Here is an 18,857-nt window from a genome sequence, read left to right on the forward strand (position 1 = left end):
ACACCGTGGCCCCTTTCTTTGAGATAACTCTGCACTATTGCGAGCTGTAAATGCCACTTCCAGCTTAGCTGTGCAGAAGAAGAACAACAAGAAGAAGAAATATCTCGAAATATGTCCGTCAGGCCCCTGCCCTTGAGATATATCTGCAAATATCTCGGAAACCAAGCGAGCTATGGCAAAATGTTAGGAGACCTTTTTTGTAGAGAATTATGTTTCCTACAATTTATGTTCTATGATATTTTTTGATCAGAAGTGTAGTTTTCGAGATATATCGAGAGATTTAAAAGTTACGAAGCCGCACCAACATAATAGAGATACAGAAACACCGTGGCCCCTTTCTTTGAGATAACTCTGCACTAGTGCGAGCCGCAAATGCCACTTCCAGCTTAGCTGTGCAGAAGAAGAACAACAAGAAGAAGAAATATCTCGAAATATGTCCGTCAGGCCCCTGCCCTTGAGATATATCTGCAAATATCTCGGAAACCAAGCGAGCTATGGCAAAATGTTAAGAGACCTTTTTTGTAGAGAATTATGTTTCCTACAATTTATGTTCTATGATATTTTTTGATCAGATGCGTAGTTCTCGAGATATATCAAGATATTTAAAAGTTCCGAAGCCGCACCAACATAATACAGATACAGAAACACCGTGGCCCCTTTCTTTGAGATAACTCTGCACTAGTGCGAGCCGCAAATGCCACTTCCAGCTTAGCTGTGCAGGAGAAGAACAACAAGAAGAAGAAATATCTCGAAATATGTCCGTCAGACCCCTTCCCTTGAGATGAATCTGCAAATATCTCGGAAACGAAGCGAGCTATGGCAAAATGTTAAGAGACCTTTTTTGTAGAGAATAATGTTTCCTACAATTTACGTTCTATGATATTTTTTGATCAGAAGCGTAGTTTTCGAGATATATCGAGATATTTAAAAGTTCCGAAGCCGCACCAACATAATAGAGATACAGAAACACCGTGGCCCCTTTTTTTGAGATAACTCTGCACTATTGCGACCTGCAAATGCCACTTCCAGCTCAGCTGTGCAGAAGAAGAACAACAAGAAGAAGAAATATCTCGAAATATGCCCGTCAGGCCCCTTCCCTTGAGATATATCTGCAAATATCTCGGAAACGAAGCGAGCTATGGCAAAATGTTAAGAGACCTTTTTTGTAGAGAATTATGCTTCCTACAATTTATGTTCTATGATATTTTTTGATCAGAAGCGTAGTTTTCGAGGTATATCGAGATATTTAAAAGTTCCGAAGCCGCACCAACATAATAGAGATACAGAAACACCGTGGCCCCTTTCTTTGAGATAACTCTGCACTAGTGCGAGCCGCAAATGCCACTTCCAGCTTAGCTGTGCAGAAGAAGAACAACAAGAAGAAGAAATATCTCGAAATATGTCCGTCAGGCCCCTTCCCTTGAGATAAATATGCAAATATCTCGGAAACGAAGCGAGCTATGGCAAAATGTTAAGAGACCTTTTTTGTAGAGAATTAAGTTTCCTACTTTTTATGTTCTATGATATTTTTTGATCAGAAGCGTAGTTTTCGAGATATATCGAGATATTTAAAAGTTCCGAAGCCGCACCAACATAATAGAGATACAGAAACACCGTGGCCCCTCTCTTTGAGATAACTCTGCACTATTGCGAGCTGCAATTGTCACTTCCAGCTTAGCTGTGCAGAGGAAGAACAAGAAGAAGAAGAAGTATCTCGAAATATGTCCGTCAGGCCCGTTCCTTTGAGCTGAATCTGCAAATATCTCGGAAACGAAGCGAGCTATGGCAAAATGTTAAGAGACGTTTTTTGTAGAGAATTATGTTTCCTACAATTTATGTTCTATGATATTTTTTGATCAGAAGCGTAGTTCTCGAGATATATTAAGATATTTAAAAGTTCCGAAGCCGCACCAACATAATAGAGATACAGAAACACCGTGGCCCCTTTCTTTGAGATAACTCTGCACTATTGCGAGCTGTAAATGCCACTTCCAGCTTAGCTGTGCAGAAGAAGAATAACAAGAAGAAGAAATATCTCGAAATATGTCCGTCAGACCCCTTCCCTTGAGATGAATCTGCAAATATCTCGGAAACGAAGCGAGCTATGGCAAAATGTTAAGAGACCTTTTTTGTAGAGAATAATGTTTCCTACAATTTACGTTCTATGATATTTTTTGATCAGAAGCGTAGTTTTCGAGATATATCGAGATATTTAAAAGTTCCGAAGCCGCACCAACATAATAGAGATACAGAAACACCATGGCCCCTTTTTTTGAGATAACTCTGCACTATTGCGACCTGCAAATGCCACTTCCAGCTCAGCTGTGCAGAAGAAGAACAACAAGAAGAAGAAATATCTCGAAATATGCCCGTCAGGCCCCTTCCCTTGAGATATATCTGCAAATATCTCGGAAACGAAGCGAGCTATGGCAAAATGTTAAGAGACCTTTTTTGTAGAGAATTATGCTTCCTACAATTTATGTTCTATGATATTTTTTGATCAGAAGCGTAGTTTTCGAGGTATATCGAGATATTTAAAAGTTCCGAAGCCGCACCAACATAATAGAGATACAGAAACACCGTGGCCCCTTTCTTTGAGATAACTCTGCACTAGTGCGAGCCGCAAATGCCACTTCCAGCTTAGCTGTGCAGAAGAAGAACAACAAGAAGAAGAAATATCTCGAAATATGTCCGTCAGGCCCCTTCCCTTGAGATAAATATGCAAATATCTCGGAAACGAAGCGAGCTATGGCAAAATGTTAAGAGACCTTTTTTGTAGAGAATTAAGTTTCCTACTTTTTACGTTCTATGATATTTTTTGATCAGATGCGTAGTTCTCGAGATATATCAAGATATTTAAAAGTTCCGAAGCCGCACCAACATAATAGAGATACAGAAACACCGTGGCCCCTCTCTTTGAGATAACTCTGCACTATTGCGAGCTGGAAATGCCACTTCCAGTTTAGCTGTGCAGAAGAAGAACAACAAGAAGAAGAAATATCTCGAAATATGTCCGTCAGGCCCCTGCCCTTGAGATATATCTGCAAATATCTCGGAAACGAAGCAAGCTATGGCAAAATGTTGAGAGACCTTTTTTGTAGCGAATTATGTTTCCTACAATTTATGTTCTATGATATTTTTTGATCAGAAGCGTAGTTTTCGAGATATATCGAGATATTTAAAAGTTCCGAAGCCGCACCAACATAATAGAGATACAGAAACACCGTGGCCCCTTTCTTTGAGATAACTCTGCACTATTGCGAGCTGCAATTGTCACTTCCAGCTTAGCTGTGCAGAGGAAGAACAAGAAGAAGAAGAAGTATCTCGAAATATGTCCGTCAGGCCCGTTCCTTTGAGCTGAATCTGCAAATATCGCGGAAACGAAGCGAGCTATGGCAAAATGTTAAGAGACGTTTTTTGTAGAGAATTATGTTTCCTACAATTTATGTTCTATGATATTTTTTGATCAGAAGCGTAGTTCTCGAGATATATCAAGATATTTAAAAGTTCCGAAGCCGCACCAACATAATAGAGATGCAGAAACACCGTGGCCCCTTTCTTTGAGATAACTCTGCACTATTGCGAGCTGTAAATGCCACTTCCAGCTTAGCTGTGCAGAAGAAGAACAACAAGAAGAAGAAATATCTCGAAATATGTCCGTCAGGCCCCTTCCCTTGAGATAAATCTGCAAATATCTCGGAAACGAAGAGAGCTATGTCAAAATGTTAAGAGACCTTTTTTGTAGAGAATTAAGTTTCCTACTTTTCATGTTCTATGATATTTTTTGATCAGATGCGTAGTTCTCGAGATATATCAAGATATTTAAAAGTTCCGAAGCAGCACCAACATAATAGAGATACAGAAACACCGTGGCCCCTTTCTTTGAGATAACTCTGCACTATTGCGAGCTGTAAATGCCACTTCCAGCTTAGCTGTGCAGAAGAAGAACAACAAGAAGAAGAAATATCTCGAAATATGTCCGTCAGGCCCCTTCCCTTGAGATATATCTGCAAATATCTCGGAAACGAAGAGAGCTACGGCAAAATGTTAAGAGACCTTTTTTGTAGAGAATTAAGTTTCCTACTTTTCATGTTCTATGATATTTTTTGATCAGATGCGTAGTTCTCGAGATATATCAAGATATTTAAAAGTTCCGAAGCCGCACCAACGTAATAGAGACACAGAAACACCGTGGCCCCCTTCTTTGAGATAACTCTGCACTATTGCGAGCTGTAAATGCCACTTCCAGCTTAGCTGTGCAGAAGAAGAACAAGAAGAAGAAGAAATATCTCGAAATATGTCCATCAGGACCCTTCCCTTGAGATAAATCTGCAAATATCTCGGAAACGAAATGAGCTATGGCAAAATGTTAAGAGACCTTTTTTGTAGAGAATTATGTTTCCTACAATTTATGTTCTATGATATTTTTTGATCAGAAGCGTAGTTTTCGAGATATATCGAGATATGTAAAAGTTCCGAAGCCGCACCAACATAATAGAGGTACAGAAACACCGTGGCCTCTTTCTTTGAGATAACTCTGCACTATTGCGAGCTGCAAATGCCACTTCGAGCTTAGCTGTGCAGAAGAAGAACAACAAGAAGAAGAAATATCTCGAAATATGTCCGTCAGGCCCCTTCCCTTGAGATAAATCTGCAAATATCTCGGAAACGAAGAGAGCTATGGCAAAATGTTAAGAGACCTTTTTTGTAGAGAATTAAGTTTCCTACTTTTCATGTTCTATGATATTTTTTGATCAGATGCGTAGTTCTCGAGATATATCAAGATATTTAAAAGTTCCGAAGCAGCACCAACATAATAGAGATACAGAAACACCGTGGCCCCTTTCTTTGAGATAACTCTGCACTATTGCGAGCTGTAAATGCCACTTCCAGCTTAGCTGTGCAGAAGAAGAACAACAAGAAGAAGAAATATCTCGAAATATGTCCGTCAGGCCCCTGCCCTTGAGATATATCTGCAAATATCTCGGAAACGAAGCGAGCTATGGCAAAATGTTGAGAGACCTTTTTTGTAGCGAATTATGTTACCTACAATTTATGTTCTATGATATTTTTTGATCAGAAGCGTAGTTTTCGAGATATATCGAGATATTTAAAAGTTCCGAAGCCGCACCAACATAATAGAGATACAGAAACACCGTGGCCCCTTTCTTTGAGATAACTCTGCAATAGTGCGAGCCGCAAATGCCACTTCCAGCTTAGCTGTGCAGAAGAAGAACAACAAGAAGAAGAAATATCTCGAAATATGTCCGTCAGGCCCCTTCCCTTGTGATAAATCTGCAAATATCTCGGAAACGAAGCGAGCTATGGCAAAATGTTAAGAGACCTTTTTTGTAGAGAATTAAGTTTCCTACTTTTTATGTTCTATGATATTTTTTGATCAGATGCGTAGTTCTCGAGATATATCAAGATATTTAAAAGTTCCGAAGCCGCACCAACATAATAGAGATACAGAAACACCGTGGCCCCTCTCTTTGAGATAACTCTGCACTATTGCGAGCTGCAATTGTCACTTCCAGCTTAGCTGTGCAGAGGAAGAACAAGAAGAAGAAGAAGTATCTCGAAATATGTCCGTCAGGCCCGTTCCTTTGAGCTGAATCTGCAAATATCTCGGAAACGAAGCGAGCTATGGCAAAATGTTAAGAGACGTTTTTTGTAGAGAATTATGTTTCCTACAATTTATGTTCTATGATATTTTTTGATCAGAAGCGTAGTTCTCGAGATATATCAAGATATTTAAAAGTTCCGAAGCCGCACCAACATAATAGAGATACAGAAACACCGTGGCCCCTTTCTTTGAGATAACTCTGCACTATTGCGAGCTGTAAATGCCACTTCCAGCTTAGCTGTGCAGAAGAAGAACAACAAGAAGAAGAAATATCTCGAAATATGTCCGTCAGACCCCTTCCCTTGAGATGAATCTGCAAATATCTCGGAAACGAAGCGAGCTATGGCAAAATGTTAAGAGACCTTTTTTGTAGAGAATAATGTTTCCTACAATTTACGTTCTATGATATTTTTTGATCAGAAGCGTAGTTTTCGAGATATATCGAGATATTTAAAAGTTCCGAAGCCGCACCAACATAATAGAGATACAGAAACACCGTGGCCCCTTTTTTTGAGATAACTCTGCACTATTGCGACCTGCAAATGCCACTTCCAGCTCAGCTGTGCAGAAGAAGAACAACAAGAAGAAGAAATATCTCGAAATATGCCCGTCAGGCCCCTTCCCTTGAGATATATCTGCAAATATCTCGGAAACGAAGCGAGCTATGGCAAAATGTTAAGAGACCTTTTTTGTAGAGAATTATGCTTCCTACAATTTATGTTCTATGATATTTTTTGATCAGAAGCGTAGTTTTCGAGGTATATCGAGATATTTAAAAGTTCCGAAGCCGCACCAACATAATAGAGATACAGAAACACCGTGGCCCCTTTCTTTGAGATAACTCTGCACTAGTGCGAGCCGCAAATGCCACTTCCAGCTTAGCTGTGCAGAAGAAGAACAACAAGAAGAAGAAATATCTCGAAATATGTCCGTCAGGCCCCTTCCCTTGAGATAAATATGCAAATATCTCGGAAACGAAGCGAGCTATGGCAAAATGTTAAGAGACCTTTTTTGTAGAGAATTAAGTTTCCTACTTTTTATGTTCTATGATATTTTTTGATCAGATGCGTAGTTCTCGAGATATATCAAGATATTTAAAAGTTCCGAAGCAGCACCAACATAATAGAGATACAGAAACACCGTGGCCCCTCTCTTTGAGATAACTCTGCACTATTGCGAGCTGGAAATGCCACTTCCAGTTTAGCTGTGCAGAAGAAGAACAACAAGAAGAAGAAATATCTCGAAATATGTCCGTCAGGCCCCTGCCCTTGAGATATATCTGCAAATATCTCGGAAACGAAGCAAGCTATGGCAAAATGTTGAGAGACCTTTTTTGTAGCGAATTATGTTTCCTACAATTTATGTTCTATGATATTTTTTGATCAGAAGCGTAGTTTTCGAGATATATCGAGATATTTAAAAGTTCCGAAGCCGCACCAACATAATAGAGATACAGAAACACCGTGGCCCCTTTCTTTGAGATAACTCTGCACTATTGCGAGCTGCAATTGTCACTTCCAGCTTAGCTGTGCAGAGGAAGAACAAGAAGAAGAAGAAGTATCTCGAAATATGTCCGTCAGGCCCGTTCCTTTGAGCTGAATCTGCAAATATCTCGGAAACGAAGCGAGCTATGGCAAAATGTTAAGAGACGTTTTTTGTAGAGAATTATGTTTCCTACAATTTATGTTCTATGATATTTTTTGATCAGAAGCGTAGTTCTCGAGATATATCAAGATATTTAAAAGTTCCGAAGCCGCACCAACATAATAGAGATACAGAAACACCGTGGCCCCTTTCTTTGAGATAACTCTGCACTATTGCGAGCTGTAAATGCCACTTCCAGCTTAGCTGTGCAGAAGAAGAACAACAAGAAGAAGAAATATCTCGAAATATGTCCGTCAGGCCCCTTCCCTTGAGATAAATCTGCAAATATCTCGGAAACGAAGCGAGCTATGGCAAAATGTTAAGAGACCTTTTTTGTAGAGAATTAAGTTTCCTACTTTTTATGTTCTATGATATTTTTTGATCAGATGCGTAGTTCTCGAGATATATCAAGATATTTAAAAGTTCCGAAGCAGCACCAACATAATAGAGATACAGAAACACCGTGGCCCCTTTCTTTGAGATAACTCTGCACTATTGCGAGCTGTAAATGCCACTTCCAGCTTAGCTGTGCAGAAGAAGAACAACAAGAAGAAGAAATATCTCGAAATATGTCCGTCAGGCCACTTCCCTTGAGATAAATCTGCAAATATCTCGGAAACGAAGCGAGCTATGGCAAAATGTTAAGAGACCTTTTTTGTAGAGAATTAAGTTTCCTACTTTTTATGTTCGATGATATTTTTTGATCAGATGCGTAGTTCTCGAGATATATCAAGATATTTAAAAGTTCCGAAGCTGCACCATCATAATAGAGGTACAGAAACACCGTGGCCTCTTTCTTTGAGATAACTCTGCACTATTGCGAGCTGCAAATGCCACTTCGAGCTTAGCTGTGCAGAAGAAGAACAACAAGAAGAAGAAATATCTCGAAATATGTCCGTCAGGCCCCTTCCCTTGAGATAAATCTGCAAATATCTCGGAAACGAAGAGAGCTATGTCAAAATGTTAAGAGACCTTTTTTGTAGAGAATTAAGTTTCCTACTTTTTATGTTCTATGATATTTTTTGATCAGATGCGTAGTTCTCGAGATATATCAAGATATTTAAAAGTTCCGAAGCAGCACCAACATAATAGAGATACAGAAACACCGTGGCCCCTTTCTTTGAGATAACTCTGCACTATTGCGAGCTGCAAATGCCACTTCCAGCTTAGCTGTGCAGAAGAAGAACAACAAGAAGAAGAAATATCTCGAAATATGTCCGTCAGGCCCCTTCCCTTGAGATATATCTGCAAATATCTCGGAAACGAAGAGAGCTACGGCAAAATGTTAAGAGACCTTTTTTGTAGAGAATTAAGTTTCCTACTTTTCATGTTCTATGATATTTTTTGATCAGATGAGTAGTTCTCGAGATATATCAAGATATTTAAAAGTTCCGAAGCCGCACCAACGTAATAGAGACACAGAAACACCGTGGCCCCCTTCTTTGAGATAACTCTGCACTATTGCGAGCTGTAAATGCCACTTCCAGCTTAGCTGTGCAGAAGAAGAACAAGAAGAAGAAGAAATATCTCGAAATATGTCCATCAGGACCCTTCCCTTGAGATAAATCTGCAAATATCTCGGAAACGAAATGAGCTATGGCAAAATGTTAAGAGACCTTTTTTGTAGAGAATTATGTTTCCTACAATTTATGTTCTATGATATTTTTTGATCAGAAGCGTAGTTTTCGAGATATATCGAGATATGTAAAAGTTCCGAAGCCGCACCAACATAATAGAGGTACAGAAACACCCTGGCCTCTTTCTTTGAGATAACTCTGCACTATTGCGAGCTGCAAATGCCACTTCGAGCTTAGCTGTGCAGAAGAAGAACAACAAGAAGAAGAAATATCTCGAAATATGTCCGTCAGGCCCCTTCCCTTGAGATAAATCTGCAAATATCTCGGAAACGAAGAGAGCTATGGCAAAATGTTAAGAGACCTTTTTTGTAGAGAATTAAGTTTCCTACTTTTCATGTTCTATGATATTTTTTGATCAGATGCGTAGTTCTCGAGATATATCAAGATATTTAAAAGTTCCGAAGCAGCACCAACATAATAGAGATACAGAAACACCGTGGCCCCTTTCTTTGAGATAACTCTGCACTATTGCGAGCTGTAAATGCCACTTCCAGCTTAGCTGTGCAGAAGAAGAACAACAAGAAGAAGAAATATCTCGAAATATGTCCGTCAGGCCCCTGCCCTTGAGATATATCTGCAAATATCTCGGAAACGAAGAGAGCTACGGCAAAATGTTAAGAGACCTTTTTTGTAGAGAATTAAGTTTCCTACTTTTCATGTTCTATGATATTTTTTGATCAGATGCGTAGTTCTCGAGATATATCAAGATATTTAAAAGTTCCGAAGCCGCACCAACGTAATAGAGACACAGAAACACCGTGGCCCCCTTCTTTGAGATAACTCTGCACTATTGCGAGCTGTAAATGCCACTTCCAGCTTAGCTGTGCAGAAGAAGAACAAGAAGAAGAAGAAATATCTCGAAATATGTCCATCAGGACCCTTCCCTTGAGATAAATCTGCAAATATCTCGGAAACGAAATGAGCTATGGCAAAATGTTAAGAGACCTTTTTTGTAGAGAATTATGTTTCCTACAATTTATGTTCTATGATATTTTTTGATCAGAAGCGTAGTTTTCGAGATATATCGAGATATGTAAAAGTTCCGAAGCCGCACCAACATAATAGAGGTACAGAAACACCGTGGCCCCTTTCTTTGAGATAACTCTGCACTAGTGCGAGCCGCAAATGCCGCTTCCAGCTTAGCTGTGCAGAAGAAGAACAACAAGAAGAAGAAATATCTCGAAATATGTCCATCAGGACCCTTCCCTTGAGATAAATCTGCAAATATCTCGGAAACGAAGCGAGCTACGGCAAAATGTTAAGAGACCTTTTTTGTAGAGAATTAAGTTTCCTACTTTTTATGTTCTATGATATTTTTTGATCAGATGCGTAGTTCTCGAGATATATCAAGATATTTAAAAGCTCCGAAGCTGCACCAACATAATAGAGGTACAGAAACACCGTGGCCCCTTTCTTTGAGATAACTCTGCACTATTGCGAGCTGCAAATGCCACTTCCAGCTTAGCTGTGGAGAAGAAGAACAACAAGAATAAGAAATATTTCGAAATATGGCCGTCAGGCCCCTTCCCTTGAGATAAATCTGCAAATATCTCGGAAACGAAGCGAGCTACGGCAAAATGTTAAGAGACCTTATTTGTAGAGAATTAAGTTTCCTACTTTTTATGTTCTATGATATTTTTTGATCAGACGCGTAGTTCTCGAGATATATCAAGATATTGAAAAGTTCCGAAGCCGCACCAACATAATAGAGATACAGAAACACCGTGGCTCCTTTCTTTTAGATAACTCTGCACTATTGCGACCTGGAAGTGCCACTTCCAGTTTAGCTGTGCAGAAGAAGAACAACAAGAAGAAGAAATATCTCGAAATAAGTCCGTTAGGCCCTTTCCCTTGAGATAAATCTGCAAGCATCTCGGAAACGAAGCGAGCTATGGCAAAATGTTAAGAGACCTTTTTTGTAGAGAATTAAGTTTCCTACTTTTTATGTTCTATGATATTTTTTGATCAGATGCGTAGATCTCGAGATATATCAAGATATTTAAAAGTTCCGAAGCCGCACCAACATAATAGAGATACAGAAACACCGTGGCCCCTTTCTTTGAGATAACTCTGCACTATTGCGAGCTGCAAATGCCACTTCCAGCTTAGCTGTGCAGAAGAAGAACAACACGAAGAAGAAATATATCGAAATATGTCCGTCAGGCCCCTTCCCTTGAGATAAATCTGCAAATATCTCGGAAACGAAGCGAGCTATGGCAAAATGTTAAGAGACCTTTTTTGTATGGAATTATGTTTCCTACTTTTTACGTTCTATGATATTTTTTGATCAGACGCGTAGTTCTCGAGATATATCAAGATATTTAAAAGTTCCGAAGCCGCACCAACATAATAGAGATACAGAAACACCGTGGCCCCTTTCTTTGAGATAACTCTGCACTATTGCGAGCTGCAAATGCCACTTCCAGCTTAGCGTGCAGAAGAAGAACAACAAGAAGAAGAAATATCTCGAAATATGTCCGTCAGGCCCCTTCCCTTGAGATATATCTGCAAATATCTCGGAAACGAAGAGAGCTATGGCAAAATGTTAAGAGACCTTTTTTGTAGAGAATTAAGTTTCCTACTTTTTATCTTCTATGATATTTTCGGATCAGATGCGTAGTTCTCGAGATATATCAAGATATTTAAAAGTTCCGAAGCCGCACCAACATAATAGAGATACAGAAACACCGTGGCCCCTTTCTTTGAGATAACTCTGCACTAGTGCGAGCCGCGAATGCCACTTCCAGCTTAGCTGTGCAGCAGAAGAACAACAAGAAGAAGAAATATCTCGAAATATGTCCGTCAGGCCACTTCCCTTGAGATAAATCTGCAAATATCTCGGAAACGAAGCGAGCTATGGCAAAATGTTAAGAGACCTTTTTTGTAGAGAATTATGTTTCCTACTTTTTATGTTCTATGATATTTTTTGATCAGACGCGTAGCTCTCGAGATATATCAAGATATTTAAAAGTTCCGAAGCCGCACCAACATAATAGGGATACAGAAACACCGTGGCCCCTTTCTTTGAGATAACTCTGCACTAGTGCGAGCCGCAAATGCCACTTCCAGCTTAGCTGTGCAGAAGAAGTACAACAAGAAGAAGAAATATCTCGAAATATGTCCGTCAGGCCCCTTCCCTTGAGATAAATCTGCAAATATCTCGGAAACGAAGCGAGCTATGGCAAAATGTTAAGAGACCTCTTTTGTAGAGAATTAAGTTTCCTACTTTTTATGTTCTATGATATTTTTCGATCAGATGCGTAGTTCTCGAGATATATCAAGATATTTAAAAGTTCCGAAGCCGCACCAACATAATAGAGATACAGAAACACCGTGGCCCCTTTCTTTGAGATAACTCTGCACTATTGCGAGCTGGAAATGCCACTACCAGTTTAGCTGTGCAGAAGAAGAACAACAAGAAGAAGAAATATCTCGAAATATGTCCGTCAGGCCCCTTCCCTTGAGATATATCTGCAAATATCTCGGAAACGAAACGAGCTATGGCAAAATCTTAAGAGACCTTTTTTGTAGAGAATTATGTTTCCTACAATTTATGTTCTATGATATTTTTTGATCAGAAGCGTAGTTCTCGAGATATATCAAGATATTTAAAAGTTCCGAAGCCGCACCAACATAATAGAGATACAGAAACACCGTGGCCCCATTCTTTGAGATAACTCTGCACTATTGCGAGCTGCAAATGCCACTTCCAGCTTAGCTGTGCAGAGGAAGAACAACAAGAAGAAGAAATATCTCGAAATATGTCCGTCAGGCCAGTTCCTTTGAGCTGAATCTGCAAATATCTCGGAAACGAAGCGAGCTATGGCAAAATGTTAAGAGACGTTTTTTGTAGAGAATTATGTTTCCTACAATTTATGTTCTATGATATTTTTTGATCAGAAGCGTAGTTTTCGAGATATATCGAGATATTTAAAAGATCCGAAGCTGCACCAACATAATAGAGATACAGAAACACCGTGGCCCCTTTCTTTGAGATAACTCTGCACTAGTGCGAGCCGCAAATGCCGCTTCCAGCTTAGCTGTGCAGAAGAAGAACAACAAGAAGAAGAAATATCTCGAAATATGTCCGTCAGGCCCCTTCCCTCGAGATAAATCTGCAAATATCTCGGAAACGAAGCGAGCTACGGCAAAATATTAAGAGACCTTTTTTGTAGAGAATTAAGTTTCCTACTTTTTATGTTCTATGATATTTTTTGATCGGATGCGTAGTTCTCGAGATATATCAAGATATTTAAAAGTTCCGAAGCCGCACCAACATAATAGAGATACAGAAACACCGTGGCCCCTTTCTTTGAGATAACTCTGCACTATTGCGAGCTGCAAATGTCACTTCCAGCTTAGCTGTGCAGAAGAAGAACAACAAAAAGAAGAAATATCTCGAAATATGTCCGTCAGGCCCCTTCCCTTGAGATAAATCTGCAAATATCTCGGAAACGAAGCGAGCTATGGCAAAATGTTAAGAGACCTCTTTTGTAGAGAATTAAGTTTCCTACTTTTTATGTTCTATGATATTTTTCGATCAGATGCGTAGTTCTCGAGATATATCAAGATATTTAAAAGTTCCGAAGCCGCACCAACATAATAGAGATACAGACACACCGTGGCCCCTTTCTTTGAGATAACTCTGCACTATTGCGAGCTGCAAATGCCACTTCCAGCTTAGCTGTGCAGAAGAAGAACAACAAGAAGAAGAAATATCTCGAAATATGTCCGTCAGGCCCCTTCCCTTGAGATAAATCTGCAAATATCTCGGAAACGAAGCGAGCTATGGCAAAATGTTAAGAGACCTGTTTTGTAGAGAATTAATTTTCCTACTTTTTATGTTCTATGATATTTTTCGATCAGATGCGTAGTTCTCGAGATATATCAATATATTTAAAAGTTCCGAAGCCGCACCAACATAATAGAGATATAGAAACACCGTGGCCCCTTTCTTTGAGATAACTCTGCACTATTGCGAGCTGCAAATGCCACTTCCAGCTTAGCTGTGCAGAAGAAGAACAACAAGAAGAAGAAATATCTCGAAATATGTCCGTCAGACCCCTTCCCTTGAGATAAATCTGCAAATATCTCGGAAACGAAGCGAGCTACGGCAAAATGTTAAGAGACCTTTTTTGTAGAAAATTAGGTTTCCTACTTTTTATGTTCTATGATATTTTTTGATCAGATGCGTAGTTCTCGAGATATATCAAGATATTTAAAAGTTCCGAAGCCGTACCAACATAATAGAGATACAGAAACACCGTGGCCCCTTTCTTTGCGATAACTCTGCACTATTGCGAGCTGCAAATGCCATTTCCAGCTTAGCTGTGCCGAAGAAGAACAACAAGAAGAAGAAATATCTCGAAATATGTCCGTCAGGCCCCTTCCCTTGAGATAAATCTGCAAATATCTCGGAAACGAAGCGAGCTATGGCAAAATGTTAAGAGACCTATTTTGTAGAGAATTAAGTTTCCTACTTTTTATGTTGTATGATATTTTTCGATCAGAGGCGTAGTTCTCGAGATATATCAAGATATTTCAAAGTTCCGAAGCCGCACCAACATAATAGAGATACAGAAACACCGTGGCCCCTTTCTTTGAGATAACTCTGCACGATTGCGAGCTGGAAATGCCACTTCCAGTTTAGCTGTGCAGAAGAAGAACAACAAGAAGAAGAAATATCTCGAAATATGTCCATCAGGACCCTTCCCTTGAGATAAATCTGCAAATATCTCGGAAACGAAGCGAGCTATTGCAAAACGTTCAGAGACCTTTTTTGTAGAGAATTAAGTTTCCTACTTTTTATGTTCTATGATATTTTTTGATCAGATGCGTAGTTCTCGAGATATATCAAGATATTTAAAAGCTCCGAAGCTGCACCAACATAATAGAGGTACAGAAACACCGTGGCCCCTTTCTTTGAGATAACTCTGCACTATTGCGAGCTGCAAATGCCACTTCCAGCTTAGCTGTGGAGAAGAAGAACAACAAGAAGAAGAAATATCTCGAAATATGTCCGTCAGGCCCCTTCCCTCGAGATAAATCTGCAAATATCTCGGAAACGAAGCGAGCTATGGCAAAATGTTAAGAGACCTCTTTTGTAGAGAATTAAGTTTCCTACTTTTTATGTTCTATGATATTTTTCGATCAGATGCGTAGTTCTCGAGATATATCAAGATATTTAAAAGTTCCGAAGCCGCACCAACATAATAGAGATACAGAAACACCGTGGCCCCTTTCTTTGAGATAACTCTGCACTATTGCGAGCTGCAAATGCCACTTCCAGCTTAGCTGTGCAGAAGAAGAACAACAAGAAGAAGAAATATCTCGAAATATGTCCGTCAGACCCCTTCCCTTGAGATAAATCTGCAAATATCTCGGAAACGAAGCGAGCTACGGCAAAATGTTAAGAGACCTTTTTTGTAGAAAATTAGGTTTCCTACTTTTTATGTTCTATGATATTTTTTGATCAGATGCGTAGTTCTCGAGATATATCAAGATACTTAAAAGTTCCGAAGCCGTACCAACATAATAGAGATACAGAAACACCGTGGCCCCTTTCTTTGCGATAACTCTGCACTATTGCGAGCTGCAAATGCCACTTCCAGCTTAGCTGTGCCGAAGAAGAACAACAAGAAGAAGAAATATCTCGAAATATGTCCGTCAGGCCCCTTCCCTTGAGATAAATCTGCAAATATCTCGGAAACGAAGCGAGCTATGGCAAAATGTTAAGAGACCTTTTTTGTAGAGAATTAAGTTTCCTACTTCTTATGTTCTATGATATTTTTCGATCAGAGGCGTAGTTCTCGAGATGTATCAAGATATTTCAAAGTTCCGAAGCCGCACCAACATAATAGAGATACAGAAACACCGTGGCCCCTTTCTTTGAGATAACTCTGCACGATTGCGAGCTGGAAATGCCACTTCCAGTTTAGCTGTGCAGAAGAAGAACAACAAGAAGAAGAAATATCTCGAAATATGTCCATCAGGACCCTTCCCTTGAGATAAATCTGCAAATATCTCGGAAACGAAGCGAGCTATTGCAAAACGTTCAGTGACCTTTTTTGTAGAGAATTAAGTTTCCTACTTTTTATGTTCTATGATGTTTTTTGATCAGATGCGTAGTTCTCGAGATATATCAAGATATTTAAAAGCTCCGAAGCTGCACCAACATAATAGAGGTACAGAAACACCGTGGCCCCTTTCTTTGCGATAACTCTGCACTATTGCGAGCTGCAAATGCCACTTCCAGCTTAGCTGTGCAGGAGAAGAACAACAAGAAGAAGAAATATCTCGAAATATGTCCGTCAGGCCCCTTCCCTCGAGATAAATCTGCAAATATCACGGAAACGAAGCGAGCTACGGCAAAATGTTAAGAGACCTTTTTTGTAGAGAATTAAGTTTCCTACTTTTCATGTTCTATGATATTTTTTGATCGGATGCGTAGTTCTCGAGATATATCAAGATATTTAAAAGTTCCGAAGCCGCACCAACATAATAGAGATACAGAAACACCGTGGCCCCTTTCTTTGAGATAACTCTGCACTATTGCGAGCTGCAAATGCCACTTCCAGCTTAGCTGTGCAGAAGAAGAACAACAAAAAGAAGAAATATCTCGAAATATGTCCGTCAGGCCCCTTCCCTTGAGATAAATCTGCAAATATCTCGGAAACGAAGCGACCTATGGCAAAATGTTAAGAGACCTCTTTTGTAGAGAATTAAGTTTCCTACTTTTTATGTTCTATGATATTTTTCGATCAGAGGCGTAGTTCTCGAGATATATCAAGATATTTAAAAGTTCCGAAGCCGCACCAACATAATAGAGATACAGACACACCGTGGCCCCTTTCTTTGAGATAACTCTGCACTATTGCGAGCTGCAAATGCCACTTCCAGCTTAGCTGTGCAGAAGAAGAACAACAAGAAGAAGAAATATCACGAAATATGTCCGTCAGGCCCCTTCCCTTGAGATAAATCTGCAAATATCTCGGAAACGAAGCGAGCTATGGCAAAATGTTATGAGACCCGTTTTGTAGAGAATTAAGTTTCCTACTTTTTATGTTCTATGATATTTTTCGATCAGATGCGTAGTTCTCGAGATATATCAAGATATTTAAAAGTTCCGAAGCCGCACCAACATAATAGAGATACAGAAACACCGTGGCCCCTTTCTTTGAGATAACTCTGCACTATTGCGAGCTGGAAATGCCACTACCAGTTTAGCTGTGCAGAAGAAGAACAACAAGAAGAAGAAATATCTCGAAATATGTCCGTCAGGCCCCTTCCCTTGAGATATATCTGCAAATATCTCGGAAACGAAACGAGCTATGGCAAAATCTTAGGAGACCTTTTTTGTAGAGAATTATGTTTCCTACAATTTATGTTCTATGATATTTTTTGATCAGAAGCGTAGTTCTCGAGATATATCAAGATATTTAAAAGTTCCGAAGCCGCACCAACATAATAGAGATACAGAAACACCGTGGCCCCATTCTTTGAGATAACTCTGCACTATTGCGAGCTGCAAATGCCACTTCCAGCTTAGCTGTGCAGAGGAAGAACAACAAGAAGAAGAAATATCTCGAAATATGTCCGTCAGGCCAGTTCCTTTGAGCTGAATCTGCAAATATCTCGGAAACGAAGCGAGCTATGGCAAAATGTTAAGAGACGTTTTTTGTAGAGAATTATGTTTCCTACAATTTATGTTCTATGATATTTTTTGATCAGAAGCGTAGTTTTCGAGATATATCGAGATATTTAAAAGATCCGAAGCTGCACCAACATAATAGAGATACAGAAACACCGTGGCCCCTTTCTTTGAGATAACTCTGCACTAGTGCGAGCCGCAAATGCCGCTTCCAGCTTAGCTGTGCAGAAGAAGAACAACAAGAAGAAGAAATATCTCGAAATATGTCCGTCAGGCCCCTTCCCTCGAGATAAATCTGCAAATATCTCGGAAACGAAGCGAGCTACGGCAAAATATTAAGAGACCTTTTTTGTAGAGAATTAAGTTTCCTACTTTTTATGTTCTATGATATTTTTTGATCGGATGCGTAGTTCTCGAGATATATCAAGATATTTAAAAGTTCCGAAGCCGCACCAACATAATAGAGATACAGAAACACCGTGGCCCCTTTCTTTGAGATAACTCTGCACTATTGCGAGCTGCAAATGTCACTTCCAGCTTAGCTGTGCAGAAGAAGAACAACAAAAAGAAGAAATATCTCGAAATATGTCCGTCAGGCCCCTTCCCTTGAGATAAATCTGCAAATATCTCGGAAACGAAGCGAGCTATGGCAAAATGTTAAGAGACCTCTTTTGTAGAGAATTAAGTTTCCTACTTTTTATGTTCTATGATATTTTTCGATCAGATGCGTAGTTCTCGAGATATATCAAGGTATTTAAAAGTTCCGAAGCCGCACCAACATAATAGAGATACAGACACACCGTGGCCCCTTTCTTTGAGATAACTCTGCACTATTGCGAGCTGCAAATGCCACTTCCAGCTTAGCTGTGCAGAAGAAGAACAACAAGAAGAAGAAATATCTCGAAATATGTCCGTCAGGCCCCTTCCCTTGAGATAAATCTGCAAATATCTCGGAAACGAAGCGAGCTATGGCAAAATGTTAAGAGACCTGTTTTGTAGAGAATTAATTTTCCTACTTTTTATGTTCTATGATATTTTTCGATCAGATGCGTAGTTCTCGAGATATATCAATATATTTAAAAGTTCCGAAGCCGCACCAACATAATAGAGATATAGAAACACCGTGGCCCCTTTCTTTGAGATAACTCTGCACTATTGCGAGCTGCAAATGCCACTTCCAGCTTAGCTGTGCAGAAGAAGAACAACAAGAAGAAGAAATATCTCGAAATATGTCCGTCAGACCCCTTCCCTTGAGATAAATCTGCAAATATCTCGGAAACGAAGCGAGCTACGGCAAAAT

The sequence above is a fragment of the Osmia lignaria genome, unplaced genomic scaffold (genome assembly GCF_051020975.1).
Source record: "Osmia lignaria lignaria isolate PbOS001 unplaced genomic scaffold, iyOsmLign1 scaffold0002, whole genome shotgun sequence".
NCBI lineage: Eukaryota > Metazoa > Arthropoda > Insecta > Hymenoptera > Megachilidae > Osmia > Osmia lignaria.